Source organism: Sparus aurata, unplaced genomic scaffold, assembly GCF_900880675.1.
Source record: "Sparus aurata unplaced genomic scaffold, fSpaAur1.1, whole genome shotgun sequence".
Taxonomy (NCBI): Eukaryota; Metazoa; Chordata; class Actinopteri; order Spariformes; family Sparidae; genus Sparus; species Sparus aurata.
This window is the reverse complement of record NW_022045100.1, coordinates 15932-38302: the sequence shown is the minus strand read 5'-3', so window position 1 is coordinate 38302 and position 22371 is coordinate 15932.

The window sequence follows — 22371 nt, the reverse complement described above, 5'->3', positions numbered from 1 at the left end:
CCTCCTCTACTCTTCTTCCTCTGCCTGTCTGCTCTGATGCAGCATTTCATCTGTAATGTAACTAAAGTTATCACACAGATTTAGCTGAACAAAAAGTAGAATATTTGACTCCAAAATGTGGTAGACAGTCTATAAAGTGTTGATAAACGTATTGATCCTTCTTCATGTTGCATATTTTACTGGATGACTTACATGTGATGACACGTGAAGTTCTGACCGCTGAAACAAAGACAGCAGAACATCACATGTATCTGTAACCACGGCAACTGCTTAGCATCGCTCTCAAGTTTACTGCATTTTCTCCTTTTTAGCTCCTCGTCGTGTTTCACATCAACTTTGTGCTGCGTTTAAAACAAGCATTTTAACATGTTCATCAGATTTTAACATTTAATTACACTTTTAACATGTTTTTTAAATATTTTTCTTCACAACTTCAACATATTTGTAAGATTTATTACACTTTTTTCTCACTTTTTTCAAACATTTTTTAAACATGTTAGATTTATTAACATCTTAACATTTGAGTTTTTTGAACATTTTCTCAGATTTTTAACATGTTTATAATTTTTAATTTTTTTTTATTTATCAGATTTTGTTTTTAATTTTTAAGATTTTTGTAAAATGTTGCACATTTTTAATGTTTAATCAGACTTTTAACATATTCATTAGTTGTTTTTCTGCTTAATTTTTCTTTACAACTTTGTCATATTTGTAAGATTTATTGAAAAGTTTTGAACATATGTAACTTTTTTTAACATTTCAGATGTATTTACATCTTTTTTCTTTATTTATGGTTTTTTTGTAACATTTTCTCAGATTTTTAACATATTTGTAAGATTTTGATTTTTTGTTATTACTTTAATCAGACTTTTAACATATTTCTCAGTTATTTTGAACATTTGAGGTTTTCTTGGAGAAGTATGTGACGAAAATGTCACAAACTTCTCCAGCTTCTCTGTGAATTCTCTGGCATCCTTCTGGGCAATAGTTGTCTTCTGCGAGTGAAGTTGTTGCGGCGGAGGAAACGATTCATCCAACCAGCACTCGCTGCAAACTCCTCATCTCTGCTGTCACTCACGGTGGTGTACATTTGTTTCACCATCACCCTGATCATTTTGCGGGACACTCTCTCGTGGCGTGCCTGTTTGCTGATAACTAATCCCGCATGTTTATCTGAAGCTCCTCGCTAGCCTTCTTCCTCCCTCCAGCAGGCAGCCTGGTCCTGCTGCGGTCCTCCTCTGACAGACGCTGAAGCTCGGTTTTATTTTTTCGCCAATCTCTCCCTCTCTTGAGGTCGAAAGAGAAACAGCTAGCGGCTGCTTCTCCCGAGTTTTCCTCTGCATATTTTAAGACAGAACGTTTGCTGCACCGGAGTCATGGCGATCATCAGTGTGATGACTGACAGAAAGCAGCACGATACGTGAAAAAGGCGAAGAGAAAAATCGTGCCTTGTCAGTGGTCAGTGCAGTGTCAGGGGACCACATGATGTGTTTTATTATGTTTTTATGTGTTTACACAACGCCGTAACGCTGTTACTGTGATGACACATTACAGTTAAATATTGAATCTGTCTATAATAACCACATACTGACATGTAACTGTGATTTTTGATAATCTAAATACTAATAATTGAAATCATGACAAAAAAATAACAAAGACTGCAGATCAAGAAAAGAAGCTAACTGGCAGTGAGCAGCTCTCTTTTCTGTTAGCAGTGACATAGTCCATGACAGAACATTATAAAATATGATAATGTACAAAATAACATTTATTGGTAAAAAAAAGTACAGTTGCAGTAGACTTCTATTATAAATATGCAGCATGTATTTAGTTTTTCATTATTACTATTATTATTATTATCATTTTTATTACGACTACTATTTTTCTGCATATTCTTGACTTTGAATGGGAGCTCCTGTAAAGCATTTCTGTTTCTGATTCATATATTAAGCTGTCAGTTGTCCAAATTTTAAGTTAAATTAAATGAACCAAGACAGATGTCACATTTACATGTCAGGGTGTGGTTATTATAGACACAGATTCAATATTTAAGTGTCATTTATCATCACAGTAACAGCGTCTGCTAATAGATTTGGTTTAATGTCCTGTAGCAGCCATTTAATATGTATTCATAGAGTCAGTGAGTTGTGGAATAATGTGCTCTGACTTTAAATGTTAGAAGAGGAAGTCGACTTTGAAACATTTTGTCCTTCAAGAGTGTTTCTGACCCAAAGGCTGATTTCAGTTGATGTGCACATGAATGATTTGTGTTTCCTCTCCGGATGAAAGTTTGTGTGAGATGAGCAGCATGAATCAGTGTGAGGACAGAGAGGAGGGAGGCCCTCCCTCTAAAACCACTGGACCTGGACCTGGACCTGGACCTGGACTTGAACATGGACCTGAGCCCAGCTGTGTGTCCTTTAAGAGTGACCAGTCAATGGGTCGTCCCATTGATTTTAAAGGACAACCAGCTCCTGCTGTAAAGAGGTGAGCTGTTAATAACATTAATATGTGACTGATTCATGTTTTAACCGTGGAGAACAGTGTTGGGCACGTTACTTTTAAAAAGTAATTAGTTAAAGTTACTAGTTACTTCTACCCAAAAGTAACTGAGTTAGTAATGGAATTACTCCACTATAAAAGTAATTAGTTACTAGGAAAATTAACTATTGCGTTACTTTTATTTCTTTCCCCTTTTGAGCTCGGCAGTCATTTTAGCGTACTCGGCATCTACATATGTATTTATAAAATGTCTTTCTGCATGGCGGACCGGCTCCTGCTCTCCCCGATATTTTTGCCAGTGAGTGCTCTGAAGGAGTCTGAGTCAGCTGTTGATAACAGGAGCAAGTACACTAAACGCTTTTGCTGTCTTCTGTTATTATATAAAACAGATATACTTTTACTCTTTATACCACGAGGGGGCGCTGTTGTATAAGACAGGTCATAGTTAACATGCTGCACGTTAGAGAGGTCAGAGTGCTCAGAACAATGTTACAGTATAAGTTGTTGAAGTAAACTGCACTTGTTCATGATTCCAGCGTCCCATCATTGTTGAGTTAACACCACAACGTTCACTTCATTCAATCATTTGAGCCAGAGTGCCACTGCATCTTACATACTATCTCGTGAGTGCGAGTTATTATCTCGCGCGCGCGAGATAATAACTCGCACGAGATACAGCAAGTCGCTCGTGCGTGATAGTAAGTCGCGCGTGCGAGATAAAAGCTGAGAGCCGAGTCGGATGACAGCAGCGTCACTGAGCAGCTTCAGTTAGTAAGGCGCCACATTTAATAGTCGGTAACGGTAACGGCGTTGTAACGATGGAAATAGTAATTAATTAGATTACCCGTTACTGAAAAAAAGTAATGCCGTTAGTAACGCCGTTTATTCTAATGATGTTATTCCCAACACTGGTGGAGTAAGACATTTTTTTGAAACCTCATGTTTATTTTCAGCTTCGTTCTTCACTTAAATTTATATTCTCACTTTGACAGCTGCCCAATAGAACCAGTCTTCAACTCTTCATTTCACTTTATTGAATTAGTTTGGTCCAATATTCTCTGAAGGTTTATTACCGATGTTTTCCACTATTTTATGGACAGAAGCTTCTGTGTCTGAAGACTAGAAAGTGAATTAACATCTCTGGTGGTCTTCTTCTCTGTCCAACAGGAGACCAACCTCTACTGGACCTGGACCTGGACCTGGACCTGGACCTGAACCTGGACTCAGCTTTGTGTCCTTAAAGAGCGACGGGTCAATGGGTCGTCCCATTGATTTTAAAGGACAACAACCTCCTGCTGTAAAGAGGTGAGCTGTTAATAACATTAATATGTGACTGATTCATGTTTTATGTTATTTATTCAGAGAAATTAGTTCAAACTTGTTGTTTTTTTCAGCATAGTTCTTCTTTAGTACATTTATATTCTCACATTTTAAAGCTGCCCAGTAGAACCAGTCTTCATCTCTTCAGTCCAGTTTAACATCTGTCTGATGATTTAACCTCTTCATCATGTTTGACTTCATGTAGTGTTTATTTGTGGAACATGCAGTTTAAACAGTTTGTAGTTGTTATTCTCACTTTGATTCAGCTGATCTGAGCTCAGTCTCAGTCTCTGACAGTATGTGTTAGCCTCTGACTCCTCCTGTCTTTTGTGTCCTCAACTGTTAAATCAGCTGCTGTAGTTGATCTGAATTTCACAGACATTCCATTCAAATACCTGTTTGCACCGAGCGTCCATGTTTCTCTGATCAGATCCATGGGGAAGCTTTTAGATTGGATGTTGGGAATACTGCTCCAGCTTGCAAAGGAATGCACCATAAAGCCAGCCAAGTATTACAAAAGATATGTAGTAAAAGGCCAGAGGTCGGATCGAACCCCTGAACCACCTCAGTGGAGAGAGAGATTGTCCATGATAGCTTTCAGCTTTCATCTCGTTCTTTGTCACGGCCTCCAGACTGTCCAGTTCCATCCCCACCACAGAGCTGGCCTTCCTGTCCAGCTTATTCAGTTTGTTTGTACCACAGCTGCTGATGCCACCTCCCCATCCACCACAACACAAATGACACTGGACCACAGACTGGTAGAACATCCGAACCAGCCTATTGCTAACATTGAAGGACCTGAGCCTCCTCAGAAAGAACAGCCTGCTCTGTCTTTTCCTGTCAAAGGCTTCAGTGTTGTATGACTAGTTCAGCTTGTTATCCAGTTGCACCCCAATGAAACATGGAAGTGTCAAGCATCTCCACCTCCTCCCTTTTTATTACAACAGGGATGTGGGACTTCTTCCACATGACCTTCAGCTTGTGTTTGTCTCTGAGTGGACAGACACAATGTGACTGATTCTTCATGATTCCTCCACAGAGTCGACCAGGAGAGCTCAGAGGTTCCCAGAGGTCCGTCTGTCCAGCAGCATCAGACACACCTGGACTCCATATTTATGGTCTGTACATGAACAACAACTAGTTTTACATCCAGTCTGTTCACAATAATCTCCATGCTGCACTTTACAGACCAGTGGTGAATCTGTCCAACATGGATCTGACGTTAAATGTTGTCATTCACATAATATTCTGTTTCAGCTGCTGGAGGAGAACATTGTGACTTTTGTGAAGAACGAGCTGAAGAAGGTCCAGAAGGTTCTGAGTTCAGATTACCCAGAATGCTCAGAGAATCATAGGGAGGATGAGGAGGTGTTGGATGGTGAGGATGAAGAGCAGAGGAGGAGCAGCAGAGAGGCATTTCTGAAGATCACACTTCACTTCCTGAGGAGAATGAAGCAGGAGGAGCTGGCTGACTGTCTGCAGAGCAGTAAGAGGATTTCTCTAAAGATTTAACATGATGGATCAATGAGACATTGTGTTATTGTCTTCATAAATATAACTTGATGATCTTGTTTGTGTGTTCATTTAGAACATCTTGCTGCAGTTTGTCGGCGTAAACTTAAATCTAACCTTCAGAAGAAGTTCCAGTGTGTGTTTGAGGGGATCGCTAAAGCAGGAAACCCAACCCTTCTGAATCAGATCTACACAGAGCTCTACATCACAGAGGAAGGGACTGCAGAGGTCAATGATGAACATGAGGTCAGACAGATTGAAACAGCATCCAGGAAACCACACAGACCAGAAACAACAATCAGACAAGAAGACATCTTTAAAGTCTCACCTGGAAGAGATGAACCAATCAGAACAGTGATGACAAAGGGAGTGGCTGGCATCGGGAAAACAGTCTTAACACAGAAGTTAACTCTGGACTGGGCTGAAGACAAAGACAACCAGGACATACAGTTCACATTTCCATTCACTTTCAGAGAGCTGAATGTGCTGAAAGAGAAAAAGTTCAGCTTGGTGGAACTTGTTCATCACTTCTTCACTGAAACCAAAGAAATCTGCAGCTTTGAAGAGTTCCAGGTTGTGTTCATCTTTGACGGTCTGGATGAGTGTCGACTTCCTCTGGACTTCCACAACACTGAGATCCTGACTGATGTTACAGAGTCCACCTCAGTGGATGTGCTGCTGACAAACCTCATCAGGGGGAAACTGCTTCCCTCTGCTCGCCTCTGGATAACCACACGACCTGCAGCAGCCAATCAGATCCCTCCTGGGTGTGTTGACATGATAACAGAGGTCAGAGGGTTCACCGACCCACAGAAGGAGGAGTACTTCAGGAAGAGATTCAGAGATGAGGAGCAGGCCAGCAGAATCATCTCCCACATCAAGACATCACGAAGCCTCCACATCATGTGCCACATCCCAGTCTTCTGCTGGATCACTGCTACAGTTCTGGAGGATGTGTTGAAGACCAGAGAGGGAGGAGAGCTGCCCAAGACCCTGACTGAGATGTACATCCACTTCCTGGTGGTTCAGTCCAAAGTGAAGAACGTCAAGTATGATGGAAGAGCTGAGACAGATCCACACTGGACTCCAGAGAGCAGGAAGATGATTGAGTCTCTGGGAAAACTGGCTTTTGATCAGTTGCAGAAAGGAAACCTGATCTTCTATGAATCAGACCTGACAGAGTGTGGCATCGATATCAGAGCAGCCTCAGTGTACTCAGGAGTGTTCACACAGATCTTTAAAGAGGAGAGAGGACTGTACCAGGACAAGGTGTTCTGCTTTGTCCATCTGAGTGTTCAGGAGTTTCTGGCTGCTCTTCATGTCCATCTGACGTTCATCAAATCTGGAGTCAATCTTCTGGCACAGGAACAAACAACAGACCGTCAATCTGCAGAGACACATTTCTACCAGAGTGCTGTGGACGAGGCCTTACAGAGTCCAAATGGACACCTGGACTTGTTCCTCCGCTTCCTCCTCGGTCTTTCACTGCAGACCAATCAGTCTCTCCTGCGAGGTCTGCTGACACAGACAGGAAGTAGCTCACAGACAAATCAGGAAACAGTCAGTTACATCAAGAAAAAGTTTGAAGAGACTCTGTCTCCAGAGAGAAACATCAATCTGTTCCACTGTCTGAATGAACTGAATGATCGTTCTCTAGTAAAGGAGATCCAACAGTACCTGAGTTCAGGACGTCTCTCCACAATTAAACTGTCTCCTGCTCAGTGGTCAGCTCTGGTCTTCATCTTACTGTCATCAGAAAAAGATCTGGATGTGTTTGACCTGAAGAAATACTCTGCTTCAGAGGAGGCTCTTCTGAGGCTGCTGCCAGTGGTCAAAGCCTCCAACAAAGTTCTGTAAGTGTTGAAGTTTCTTCAGAATGCAGTTATTGTGCCGTTATTGACCCTAATAGAAATAATTGTCTTGTTCTGCTCATTGTTCTTTGTCCAGACTGAGTGACTGTAACCTCTCAGAGAGAAGCTGTGAAGCTCTGTCCTCAGTTCTCAGCTCCCAGTCCTCTAGTCTGAGAGAACTGGACCTGAGTAACAACAACCTGCGGGATTCAGGAGTGAAGCATTTGTCTGTTGGACTGGAGAGTCCACAATGTAGACTTGAAACTCTCAGGTCAGATAGTCCATAGTTTGTCTCAATTTGTTTTTGTATTTCTTTAATGTTTAATTTCAATTCTCTGTCTCATGTCAGAACTCTTACGTTTTAAAACCATGCTATTTATCATTGTTTCATGTCTGTTTATTCCAGATTTAGTTTTGATGATTTCTGATATCTCTGACATATTAGAGTAAAGCAGAAAGCAAATTCACATGTGCTGCAATGATATTATAATGTCTTTTTTTACTGTTCACGCTCCAGGCTGAGTGTCTGTGACCTCTCAGAGAGAAGCTGTGAAGCTCTGTCCTCAGTTCTCAGCTCCCAGTCCTCTAGTCTGAGAGAACTGGACCTGAGTAACAACAACCTGCAGGATTCAGGAGTGAAGCTACTTTCTGCTGAACTGAAGAGTCCACACTGTGTCCTTGAAACTATCAGGTCAGGATTCATCATTGTATTTCATTATTTTATGTAACTTTACAATTGGAGCAGGTATTGATCATACTCCTAATATAATTCAATTGATTTAAGAGACCCGACATTTCCCCCATGAACAAGCAATTCAACACAGTGTTGAGAAAATACTGCCTTTTAACAGACAGAAACCTTGAGCAGAACCAGACTAAGTGGTTGGCCGCCATCTGACTCAACTGGATGGGTTGGGGGGGAGAGACAGAAGCCCCACTACACTGCCTCTTCAAAGCAGGAATCTTGTGTCAATATTCCACCTCACTGTAGGTGTGAAAGTAACAAAGGTGGAATGGGGGAACAGTTCCTTCCGCCTCTTATAATTATGTGATAAACGTTAAACCCTTAAACACAGGTGTTCAATGAATTATCAGGACCCTCAGCTGATCTGTAATGTGTTATGATTTGTGTGTCTGCAGGCTGTCAGGCTGTCTGATCACAGAGGAAGGCTGTACTTCTCTGGCCTCAGCTCTGGACTCCAACCCCTCCCATCTGAGAGAGCTGGACCTGAGCTACAATCATCCAGGAGACTCAGGAGTGAAGCAGCTATCTGCTCGACTGGAGGATCCAGGCTGGAAACTGGAAACTCTCAGGTATGATGAGTCCTGCTGCAGCCACAGACAGTCAGTAGCCCCATTCACAGTGTTGCGCCTCCACCTCTGTGAGAATTTTTCGGAGGCGGTGAGGGGCGAAATTTCACTCCGGTGCTGATCAGCGCATGGCGGTCCTTAGGACTGGGCGATAAACCGAAAATTTACCGATACCGAAATTTACATGTAACCCTTTTACCACCGGCTCATGTATTAAGAAACCCACCTTACTGTAAGATGAAGCCTCACTCTTCTTCAATATCTTATGGTAAAAGAGACATTTCAATAGTAAATAACTGTCTAGGGTGACGTATGATCCTCACTCTCAATAGCAACTATGTGTAGACAAGTGGGAAAACACCTTGACCTGAAAACACTCAATACAGACTCAAATGTTCAAATAATTAACACAATTGAATCACACAAACGCAGATTAGCGATTTCAGACAATGTATTAAACATGTGCATGAAACACATACATCTTAGGTATGAACCAGAGAAACATAAAAAAGGGGGGGAAAAAAAAGACCCGGGTAATTATAAGTTTTCTTATATATCAACTGTCTATTTTGTTTGAGTGCACTCTTAATTAGTTCGTTGGCGCGCTTAGTTGGAGCTCACGAAAGAAACCCTTCTTGCTAGCAGTACCTCCATGTATCTGTGCAGTTAGCCGGACCCGGTTGCGGCTGATGACTCGCTCCCTCGTCGCGTCGGCGACCGTTTCCGCACCCAGCAGCTCTCAGCGAGAAACTCCGGTCCCCTACGGCAGCAGCAGCAAGAACTCCGTCTCACTCAGCAGCGGCGAAAAAACTCTGTCACCCTCAGCAGCAGCAAGAAGCTCTGTCTCTCTCGGTAGCAGCAAGAAGCTCTCTCCCTCTCTCCAGCAACAACCAACCCTCCTCTGCTAGCTTCTCCCGGTTAGCCCACGAGGCTCAGCTCTCCCCTTCCTCTTTACCGGGAACCCGGAAGTGCAAAAAAACTCTCAAAGTTCATGAACTTTCACACGTGATGAGAATGACCTTTTAACTTTAAAGGCATTCAGACAACATGAAATCATATTCAAAATCGAACATCTGAACCAAAAAAATCATTTATACATTTTAACATCTTATTTGTGTCAAAGTATTATTTATGCAAATTTTAACTTCCCAGGACACAAATCCAAATAAATACAACTGATATTTATCAGAGCATTACATACAACAATAACGGATGTTATTTTGGCCATGTCGGTATATTCGGTGTCATAGGCTTAACATCCACTAGGGACAGGGGACATGTTAGGTCCACTTGATTGATCTACCCCGGCGTATACCGATGTGTTTATTTTACATTAATTTGATGGCAAACTCCGCCCGCTGATAATCAAGTAGTAATCAAGTGATCCCACTCTCGCTGAGAGTCGCGGACAGTTTGTGTAATGATGCTGCGTTCAAAGGCTGCAACAGGCCACTGTCTTTGGCCGGGCCGGTCCATTGATCAAACATTTGTGTTTTGTTTTTTATTCACTCAAAATAATGACTGTATTTCCAGCTAGAAAACGCGCATCTCTCTCCTCCCTCCATTGTTGTTTGCATTTGTGTCTCAGCGTGGTCTGACACGTGGGTGTCCTCATGCTGGAAAACGTGACTTCTCACGTACGTGACGTCACTCCCCGAGACGCAAGAAGAAAGCAAAAATATATTTTTTTTTCCTAAGGAAAATGACAAAACTAGTAACGTGTTACCGGCATCACTGACTGTGTAGCTTAAGTACAACATGGAGCATGAAGATGTAAAGAAAAAAATAAAAACAGTAGAATTAACTTTGAGCAAGTTTGGAGGAAAGTCGGAGGTGTGGACCCATTTTAAACAAGTCATGGACCGTGATAATAACATTTGTCAGCTTTGTCGAGTGCATTAAATGCGGCACTTGTTGCATTACTACTTAAGATTTCTGTAGTTCAAACAACTCGCAATTGTCATCGAGAACATCAGTTATAACTGCCCACGTATTAAACAGTTGTCTGGTTTAAATCGATCTCGGGCTCATAATTACATTCAATGTGTCGGGCCGGGCTCGGACACAACGTGCACAGGCTCGGGTCGGGCTTGATTCTAAGCTCTACTCGGGTCCAGCCGCGACTTTACTGAGGTTCACCCAGTGTGAGCGGCAGGAAGACGGTCAGCTCACCTCCCAGAACATGGCACTGAATAACTGGAAACTGATTTAGGGACTGTCATCAAATTACTTAGCATAAATATATTAATACAAAATAATTGCAGTTCTTTTAATATCTTCCATGTCATGGGGCCCAGTGACTCCAGCAGCAGATTGTATTAGTAAACTGGACGAATGAGACACAGGTCTTTTTATTGTACTTTAGTGCTTCCTCTATTTTATATGAATATTGATATGCAGATTTTTTTTTCTCAAAAGCTTCCATGTCATGTGACCCATTGACTTCTGAAACAGTCTGTGTCTATCAAAAATGTATAACAATAAAGACAATAATGGTAAAAAAAGTTCTCTAATGCTCAAGAGGTTAACATATTATTAAGCAACAATGTCAACTTCTCCACTATTTTGTCTCATGTCTTAGATTCTGATTCTGAAGTCCTCAAAATGTTTATTTATTTACATCCAACCTCTTCCACCACCTGCAGTACAACCACGTGATTCAATTCGAAGAAATAAAAAAAGCGAGAAGTGAGAAGCTTAGAATTTGTTTATAAGGGACTGTATATTTTAAACTTTTAAACTTGTTCAGTTGTTGTCATTTAAAGTAATCTGTGCTTTTCAGCTGTTCAATCGTGTGCTTATCAGTTGTTCTTAACTACTAAATAAATAATATAAATCTTAACTACAATGTGGGGGGGGGGTTACTTATCGTTCATTTATCGTTATCGAGGTGAGTTGCTCAATATATCGTGATATTGATTTGAGGCCATATCGCCCAGCCCTAGCGGTCCTTCACTCAACTAACTCAGGTCATTCACTCAACTAAATAAAGAGAAATGCCCACAGAGCAACGTTACAGGACCAAACAAAAGTAACGTAGTAACTGTAACTGTCTTTGGCAGCTTACATGAGGAAAAAAATACTGCAGTTATACATGGAGAAGCGTCCCGGCTCCAAATCACAGTTCTGCCTGAAAAAAACAGCGTCTGTCACTGGCAAAAATCTTCAACTCACCAAGTGTTTGTGTTGAAAAATAAATCTCTGCGGCAGTCAGCCCTCCAGACCGAGACTCAAGTGAACTTTCCCCCAGAAAACAGCAAACATCCCTGCTAGTGACAGAGTCTGGCAGCGTTGAGTTTACTGATGGTAATTACCTAATTCTGTACTTTAGAGCGGAAAACTTAACTTTGTCACTTTTAAGGAAGTTTGTTGGGTCATGATCTCAATCACTACACATTATAACAGCACCCATATGATTACAAGCTATCTGCGGGTTTAGATTGACAGAAGAACATTGTGGAAACACCTTGAAAACACACAGACGTCATCATCATCATGTGTTCCGTCACGCCTCTTTAGAAGCCGCAGCGTCGACTTTCTGTGTGAATTATACGTCAGTTCGTATTTAAGGCGGAGCTGCTTTACTCTCTGTGAACAACCAACAGCTGAGAATTGGCGAACCACCACTATGGTGTTCATGCGTCTTCTCTGAGTGAAAGGGGCTAGTCTGAGACTCCGTATCTTGATTGTAGATGGTTCAGTGTTGGGAAGTCTACTTCGTTTACTCCACCTCCAGTTGTTCAGTTCAGTTCAGGAGAAAAGGCAGCATAGCTTGAAGCCAAGAGTTTTGATTGAAGAGAGGAAGATAATGAAAATAAAAAGGGTTTATCAAAAGATTAACATTAAATCCAATACCTTCCACCACATCACTGCTGTGTTGTGATATTAATAATAACAACAAACCCTCTGTGTCAGATGTCTGATCAGAAAATGCTGAACCTCAAATTCAAAAGATTTCTGTGACACATAAGTTATTTTAATCACTTAGTGTAATAGAATCTGTAATCAGTGTTTTAGCCAAAGTGCTTGACTTTGAACTTAAAATGGTTCTGACATGGATCTTTATCAACACTGCAGTAATTACATTCTAGATCATCACTGACAGTTTATTTGTGCCTCAGTGTGAAATGATTTACAGACTGTAACAACTGTCTGTGGCATCAGTTTAAAGTGAACAGAAGATATAAAACAGTCCAATTACAACGTTAGATGACATGAGGTGGAACCTTCCTGTCACATTACCATAACAGCAGCAGTGCATAGATGAATTTAAGATGGGCTCAGTGGAGCCGTTTTGGCTGCTGTCATGAGGAAACTGCTGCTCCAGCTGAGTTTGGGCTGTTTTGGGTAGTTATCATTATAACAGCCTGCAGGGGCAGGAAAGTTTCAGAGTTTTGCACCGCCAGCGAAATCAAATGACAAAAGAAAAGAAAACATTCAGTGATCAATCATCTGCTCCATTGATTAACATGATATGTGACCTGTGCAGAGCTGCAGCTCTCTACAGTAGTTGGTGGACCTCTGGTTTAATGCTGTTGTAATTTACTTCAGCCTGGCTCGTAGCTGCTGACTCAGTTTCACTCTCACCTGTTCTGGAGTCTGTCAAGATACTACTGGTGGAAATCCAATCTTTCACGATGATTTTTTGTTAAAATAAAAGTTTAAAATAACTGCATCATGCAAGACTTTTGTTGTGAATAGTTTATAGGAAGTGTTAAATGCAGGAAGATACCAAGACAACATTGCATGAGTGGACTTTTAATTTCTCTTCTGTGTCAGTAAACAACACATTGTTTCAGTTACTAACTGAGTCTATCCACAAACTTTATGGCAGACTAATAATAGCAGCACTTTACTGTGACTGCAGCAACGTAACAGATCTTATGAACTTGCTGTAAAGCTCGAACTGGAGGAGACTTCTGCCTCACAACAATCACTGATCACGTTGGTCATTTTCTCCTTAAGCTAACGTCTGCAGCCATGAATAATAACTGTTACAGTAGCTAATCAGCCGAGATCTGGGGAGCTGCTGTCAACTCTGCTGTCCAACTCTGAGAGAGGTGTGTGCAGCAGAGTCAGTAAATGTTGGATCTTAACGCTGCCATGTGAAATCTAGATTATTGTAGACAAACGTGAAAGACGCTGCAGATGGATACAGGTTTTGTTTGATGATGGAAAAGATGCAGCTTTTATTTTGCAGACTGCTGTAGTCTGATTATTTGAAGGACTTTCCCTTTAAAAGGGGAATGTAAATGATGAACAGTAGCCGTGTGCAGTGATATAGATCACTGAGGATGACGAACACTGAGATGCATCGAGAATCGTTGACAGTTGAATCGTAATGGAATCGTGAGGCTGCTGAAGATTCACACCTCTAAAATGTTTGTTACATGAAGAATGCAAAAGTAAAATATAATTTGTTTTCTAAAGTGCACACAGCACTCCTTCATCCTCCACCATTGATAGTGGCCTCATGTGTGTTAGCAGCATACTGAGGATACCATCAGTCAGAACAGCTGCTGGCTGTGGTGTCATGGGGAGTCCTTCCTCACAATGTAGTCACCATGTTGACTTGTTGACACAATATCATATAATATCAGTTTGCATAGTAGCACAATTCACATGAAGCTCAGTGAACTCAGTACACGCCTTGTTGTTTTAGTTCATATCTGCTGATGTAAAGAGCAAATACAGATCAGGCCTGTACAATAAAACATGACAACAACAGAGCAGCACTTCTTCACAACATGTGAAAAGTAGAAACATATCAGAGAAACACATGTTAAACATGTAATAGATTACATGTTAAACATGTAATAGATTACAAAGGGTTTGTTGAGCCAGTAGATGAAGAAACATGAACAGTCCTACTAGGGGAGAACCCAAAGAGCTGTGATCCAGCAGCAGTCTATGTTCTGCTGCCACAAACTGAGGGACAGTGAGTGACAGTCAGCTGACAGTTGTTCATCTTATATTTGATGACACTTATTATTTAGTGTTGTGCTGTTATTGTCAGCTTTGGTTACACTTATATTTATGTTGTGTATTCATCTACTGTACTAGTCTTTACACTACAATGTTCTTCTTCTTTTCTTGCTTTGGCGACATGTTTGTGTCACATCGTGCCAATAAAGACAATTTTGAATTTGGATTTGAATTTAGAAAATTAAATAAAAAGATAAATGTACATTGTGAATGCAGCCTGAGCCATGCACTGAGAATAAAAAGGACATGTAATATATATTTTAACAGAACAGATGTGCTGAAGTTTCTATTGTGAAGAAATAAAGACTTGACTTCAGACGATCTCTGACTACGACATGAAATATTCTAAAAACTCCTCTGATGTCCTCCAGTGTCTCTGACCGTACTTCAGCTAATTACCCACCAGGGGGCGACACTGATCCATCACAGACCTGAGAACACAGACGGAAGCTGTTTCTGTCTTAAACGTTGGTTGTTGAATTGAAACCTGTAATGTAGCCGGGCCCTAATCTTGTGTTTGCAGGAACAACAGGTTTACTAATGGATGAAGTGGATCAGTTCCAAAAGTTCATCCTGTCCAAACTTTTGTTGTTGCAGTCCTAAAATATTCTGATATTGAATTCAAACTGAACACTGCACTTCTTTGAGTCCTCAGCAACAAACCTGCCAAGTATAAAGTAGATTGGATGAACGGTTCTGGAGACATGTGAACCACAGACAGACAGAAAGAAAGACAGATTTCTCGCTCCATAGTCAGATGTTCCTCCGGTCACATCTGGACACATCATGTTCACCACAGCAGATTTCAGACTAAGAGACATTTTCTGTCATTGTTTCTGCTTTTAATGGCATCAAACATGACGTGAAGTTCTCCTCACAGTAACTATTGCTGCTCTAATATACATCAGATATAAATCCAGCACCAAACTATAGTAACATGAACATGTCAACACATGAAACCATGAAACTGTTTCTATCACAAACAGGTTCAGTGACACTTGTGAGGTTCTGGAGGGAAACAGTCTGGGAGTCTCTGTCACTTGGTTTTGTGGCAGAGGTCGGGAACCAACGTCCAATGTTTTCTGATTGATTTATTACGTATAAATTGTATTTGTTTCTTTGCACAGTAAAACAAAGCAGCAGAAACACAGCAAGAACAAAAAGCAGACTGTGCAGCTGAGATTCAGAAAAGCCCTCCAAGCTTCAAACAGGAATCGGACCTCAAAAGTTCTGACGTCCAAATACAAAAGTCCTATAATATAGAAACAACGTCACAAGTTGACATTGGATCAAACAGCAAGCGTAAGGTCGCCCACAGGAAACAGCAACAACATCCAATAAAATAAAGTTGTGCTATGTTGTGGTCCTCTTTCACACACACCAACATCCTGTGGCTCACTCTCAGTGTGTGAGGAGAGTGGCAGAGGTGAAGAGGTTCAGGGAGAACAGGGAGAAGCAGCCTGATGGACAGATTGTGTTTCTGTGTATGAGAGTCATGTCATGTCCATGTTTGCATGCTGAAAGAGGATGTGCTGCTCTGACCCCCCTCCTCCTTTCAGGGTGGAGCCTGCTGGAGTCCGATGGTTGACACCAGGTCTGAGGAGATGTGAGTGTCTTTTTACTTTCATTCATCAAAACACTGTGACATCACTCATTCACATCTGTGATGTCATCATCACACTGATGACACATTAATAACTGCAGCTGTGTTGTGTCTTTTTCTCTCCATCAGATTCCTGTGAGCTCACAGTCGACACAAACACAGTCAGCAGAAAGATCAAACTGTCTGACAACAACAGGAGGATGACACGTGTGGAGGAGGATCAGTCATATCCTGATCATCCAGAGAGGTTTGAGCCCGGGTGGCCTCAGCTGCTGTGTAGAACTGGTCTGACTGGTCGCTGTTACTGGGAGGTCGAGTGGAGTGGAAGTGTTTCTATATCAGTGAGTTACAGAAGAATCAGAAGGAAAGGAGACAGTAATGACTGTGTGTTTGGACTGAATGATCAGTCCTGGAGTCTGAGGTGCTCTGATGATGGTCGTTACTCTGGCAGGCACAATAACAGACAAACAGACATCATCTCCCCCTCCTCCTCCTCCTCCTCCTCCTCCTCTGGTAGAGTAGCAGTGTATGTGGACTGTCCTGCTGGCACTCTGTCCTTCTACAGAGTCTCCTCTGACTCACTGATCCACCTCCACACCTTCAACACCACATTCACTGAACCTCTTTATCCTGGATTTGGGCTCATCTGGTCCAGTTCTGGTTCCTCAGTGTGTCTGTGTGGTGTTTAGTGTGCAGAGTCTCCTCCTGTCACAGAAACATTGTCAGTGCTGAACAGTTGAGTCTGTACAGGATCACAGTCACATCAATCTTTCAGCTTCTTGTAATAAATTCATCAGTCAACTTTTTACAAAATGATTCAGACTGAATTCTGGCTCTTGTTACAATAATATCCAGAACTATTAGTGAAATGTAAAAAACAGAAAACATTGACTCGTCTGCAGCTTTAATTGTAAAGAATCATTGTGAACAAAGTTGTGAATGGACAGTAAAATATGATCAAATGTACTCGACACTCCACCTGAAACACTCTGACTTGTTTCATGTGTTTCTAATGATGAAACCAAAAGTTTGATGGTGTTGGTTAACACATGTAATTATGTCTGTACTGACGTGATAAACTGCACAACATCTGTTCATTTCTGTGTGATTATTATATGAGAAGAAAACACATTTTAATGACAATCATTGTGTTTCTCTCAGTGTTTTGTGGCTGTTGAAGTCCGGCTGTATTTTCAGGACGTTTGTTGGATTTGAATCTCGTCCATGAAACTAAACAGCTGTGAGAAAGTCTTTCTCTGTCTGACCCGGTGGCTCCACTTGTTACAGACCAGTTTTAAAGTCCAACAGCAGGCGACGGACCGAAGAGCCGGAGACCAAATAGTCCACACAGAACCGACAAGCTGCCGACTCGACAGCTCAGTGAGCTGAAGAAGTTCTGTGAAGTTCTGAGGTCATGGGTTCAAGCCTGGAGTCAGAACCAGTAAGAAAGGAAGGACGAGTATGTGATGACGTCGCTTCCACTGTTAAAGTTCTGAGTTCAAATCCTCAAGGTTTTCACACAATTATTTTGTGGTCAACAGAAGTGAAATGCTCAAAGAAAGTGATTCATTTAAGACTGATTCATCAGCTCAGGATGGTGAAGTGATGCTGTGAAGTCTGGAGGTTGTGGGTTCAATCCCTGGGTAGTTCAGCTGATTTGTGCAAGCAGCCACATACCGGTTTGTTGACATCCATGTCTTCCAGTAGTCCAAACTAGTTGAGGTATTCTAGCATTTTCGTTTTTCTGTTCATAACATTCATGTTCATGTTACAGCCTGTCATGAGCCATGAGTTATGAGTCTATTCGCTCTGCACTGAGAGCTAGCTTGTCCGCGCATGATCACAGCTCGCACAGAGAGGGGACTTGTCAGTGGCGATCGAAGCTGTTTCCGAAATAGTCACGATGGAGAGCTTGTCTGATGTCGAAGTGGAAGACATCGACGACAAACCTTTTGAATTCGACGGTAGACCATATTTGTTCGAACCAGAATATGCAGATGAGGAGTTACTTGCACTAGAGAACGAGAGAGCTCTGCTCTCTTCTCTGCAAGAAGACGGAGATGGAGCATGCGCATTAAGCTTGCGCTCTGTAAACAGATAGTAGACGGAGAAACCGAACACAAGAAGAAGAAAACGAAAATGGCTTGTACAAGGAAACCAGAATCGTTTGTGTGGACCGATAATGAGGTCAAACTGCTGCTGCGACTCACACTCAACTACAAGGCGAGTAAGTTGCAAGAAACACGAAAACAAGCAGTAGTCCGCCATTGTTGTTGTTGTTATGAGACATCGCGGGGTTCAGAGGTCAGTGGCAAGAGGTCGAGGGGTTGGGCGATGGCGTCATCGTTTTGGAAAGTATGCTCAGATTCGCTGTCCACATGAAAACGGGAGGGCTGCGTTTTCAGATTTTACCACCCTGAGACCCGGTTTCAAAAAAGTGCGTTTTCAGGATCCATGTGGACGATCGGCCAAAACGATGCAATACATGTGCGTTTCCACAAGAGAGCGTTTCCGTCTGGATGGCCTCTCAGTGCAGAGTGAATAGACTCATGACAGGCTATAACATGGACATGTACGTTATAAACAGAAAAACTAAAATGCTGGAATACCTTTCTGTCTGCAAAATTCAAGTTTCTGTCTCTGCCAGTGAGGGGGTAAGCGCACACTCGACGGATCAACTAGTTTGGACTACCGGAAGACAGGGATGTCAACAAACCGGTATGTGGCTGCTTGCACAAACACACTGTTTTAACCACTTTTTTATTCATTTTGAGTCATACATGCTACAGTTCTGTGTTATAAGGTGTCTGCTGATGTTGCATAACTTTTGAGGTGAGATTTGAAGCATGTTAAGATGCTTAAAACACAGTGTAAAGTTCTGATCCCATGCTGCTAGCTGTCAATGCTAACTTACCGTTCGAGGAGCCCTGTAAGGGGTGGACCAAAAGTGTTCGCGTCTTTGCTACTGGCAAGTCAAGGGCAGCTTGAGTGATAAAGCTGCATGTTGAAATCGACCGAAGTTCTCCTTTAAAATGCAAATGCATTACAAAGCAGGTTATTGTCACACAAAACATTTTAGTTTCAGGAACGTCTCAGTAACTGTAGGTTTGATTTTTTAAAGTATTTTTTCTGCCTTTATTGATACATTAGCTGAAGACTTAACAGTAAACAGAGAGACTTGCAGCGACCGGCCCGAGGCCGAGACTCAAACCCAGGTCCGCTGCAGCAAAGCCTCTAGATATGGTACACATGCTCTACCAACTGAGCTAAGGGATGTCACTTACTTCAGCAATGACACTGGGTCTCTTTGGGTCATTAATCACCAAAACAGGTTATTTTGGTTCTTACGATGCATCAAAACATTAATGAGAAACTGTGATATTGTTTGACTGGATAATGTTCATTGCATGCAGCAGACAAATAAAGTTGGAAGCAAAGTGTGATAATGAAAATCAAGTCAAGGCAAATGTTTCTGTTTAACCATTTAACGCTGTGCACCAACGTCCAAAGTTCAGCAAAAAAAAAGTAGAGAAAAAACAGAACAAACACAAAATTGCACGTCCACAGTTTGAAGACATAAAGCACAAAATAATACACAAACTGAAGTTCAGGTTCAGACACCTGATGTCCAGGTAGCTCTATGTGTTGGAGGACTGTCATGAAATTCTGAGATTGTAAGTTTGATTCTTGAGTCAGTCTGAGTTTTGAAAACGGCTCTTGAGATAAAAGACTCAAAAGCAGGATGTTAAGGTATCTGATGAGCTGGTCTGGAGGTTGTGGGAGCAGGGTGGTACTAGGACTGTAAGTTTTGAGATTGTGTGTTCAATTCTTGACAGATTTTTTGAGTGTTGAGATTCAAAAGAGTAAAATGTGAATGAAACACAAGCAATCTGTCACATTCAGTAGCTCAGGCTGATAGAGGTCTGGTTTACAATACTCTGTAAAGTCTGGAGGTTGTGGGTTCAATCCCTGGGTAGTTCAGCTGATTTTAAACCTGATGTCCACAAGAATAAAAAAGGGACAAACTTATTCAGGCCCACATCTGTTTGTTAAGAATAAGAAATCCTCTAATATGTGTCCAGGTGAAATTGCAATCATTATTGTTTCCATGCTGTATTAAAAGGAACCAGAACACATGAACTGACATGTAGTGTGTTGATTTGAGATGTGGACCTCCAGAACCTCGTTAGATTGTCCCGCACACATTTTAGATGCTTCCTGTGGTTGTTAACAATCATTTACAACTATTTGAGAACGTTTTTTTATGACAGCAGAGGACAAACACGAACACCAACATGTTACAATCACATCAACAGCCAGGAGGTGAAGAGGGAGAGACAACCCCCAGACTCCCTTATGAAATCTCTCCATTTAGTGAGTTTTTGAGTTATAAACTCTGTGAAGCTGTTTGTGACTGATTCTTCATTATTTGGGACTTCTTGTAAATTCGGCATGTGACTCTCAGTCAGTCACACGCCTCTCTTGGTGTTTCTTCCTCAAGTTTAGTTTCATTTCTCTATATTGGCCGTCTGAACCTCCAGCTGAAGGTATGTAATGAATCTGACATGTTAGACTCGCTAACACAAGCTCTACTTTTCATTGTTACACAGGAAACAGCACAAAAAGTTAAGCTCGGTTGTTTATTTCTCCAAACTCACGAGTTTATACTCGGAGCGTCCGGACACACACCTGCCTGAATCAGCCTGTGGAGGAGGCCGAGACGAGCCGCCGCTCTCCCGCTGTGTGACGCACTAAACGCGGCTGCAGAGCAGCTGTTGGTGTCGGTGAATAATCTGTGGTTGTATTTACAGTCCAGGACTGATGAGGAGGCAGTAAGAGGACATCCAGGAGTCTGAAGGTTTATTTAATTAATACAAATATAACTTCATCACTGAGCAACAGTCAGCAGGAACACGTCGGCTCTCAGTGTTAGTACTTAAAGTGCCCGTTACGTTACTCGAGTATTTCTGCTCCTGATTACTTCTCAGAGGAAGAGATTCTAATTTTTACTTTGCAGATAAATGTTTTAAATAAACAATAGATGACCAGATTGACTCTTTTAGATTAAAAGATATCAGAGAAACGTGTGTGTTGACTCCACCACAGCGTCATGACGTCATCTAGTGGACTGATCCAAGTCCAGCAGCTGATGTTCTGACAGGAGACGTGACGTCAGTGAGAGACGTCATAGCCTCTACAGCCAAAACCCACCTGAACACACCTGAGACTTCCATATTTTATAATAACACAACAGGTTATTAGAACAATTTCTGCCTCTTTGTTAAATCAACTTGTCATTGTCAGTTATTTAACACTCCAAGCTCCACAGAAAGTCTCCACAGTCATGTATGAATGTAGAAATTACATCAATAAAATTCAGACTAAATATTATAAAACATATAGATCGTCCTCTGGAGTCACTGGTGTTACTGTGTGACAAAAGTCTTTTATTTTGAAATACAACTCAGACTGATGACATCACTTTCCTTCCTGCAGATCAGTGAAGACAGGTCCTGGATCAGTCCACTGTCTCTTTTCTGTCAGAAGACATTTTCACATTTGTCTCCAGATTTCACGTCACTGCTTTGAGCAACTTTATTAGTAGAGAACAGTAAAAAACAGAATACAAATGAATTAATGACATGATTTAGTTTTGGTTTGATGTCCTGTAGCAGCCATTTAGTGAAATATGTATTAATAGAGTCAGTGAGTTGTGGAATAATGTGCTCTGAGTTTAAATGTTAAAAGAGGAAGTCGACTTTCAGACATTTTGTCCTTCAAGAGTGTTTCTGACCCAAAGGCTGATTTCAGTTGATGTGCAGATGAATGATTTGTGTTTCCTCTCCAGATGAAAGTGTGTGTGAGTTGAGCAGCATGAATCAGTGTGAGGACAGAGAGGAAGGAGGCCCTCCCTCTAAAACCACTGGACCTGGACCTGAACCTGAGCCCAGCTGTGTGTCCTTCAAGAGTGACCGGTCAAAAGATCTTCTCATTCTTTTTAAAGGACAACAACTTCCTGCTGTAAACAGGTGAGCTGTTAATAACATTAATATGTGACTGATTCATGTTTTAACTGTGGAGAAAGATGTTTTTTGAAACCTGATGTTTATTTTCAGCTTCGTTCTTCTTCACTTAAATTTATATTCTCCCTTTAGAAAGCTGCCCAATAGAACCAGTCTTCAACTCTTCATTTCACTTTATTGAATTAGTTTGGTCCAATATTCTCTGAAGGTTTATTCCTGATGTTTTCCACTATTTTATGGACAGAAGCTTCTGTGTCTGAAGACT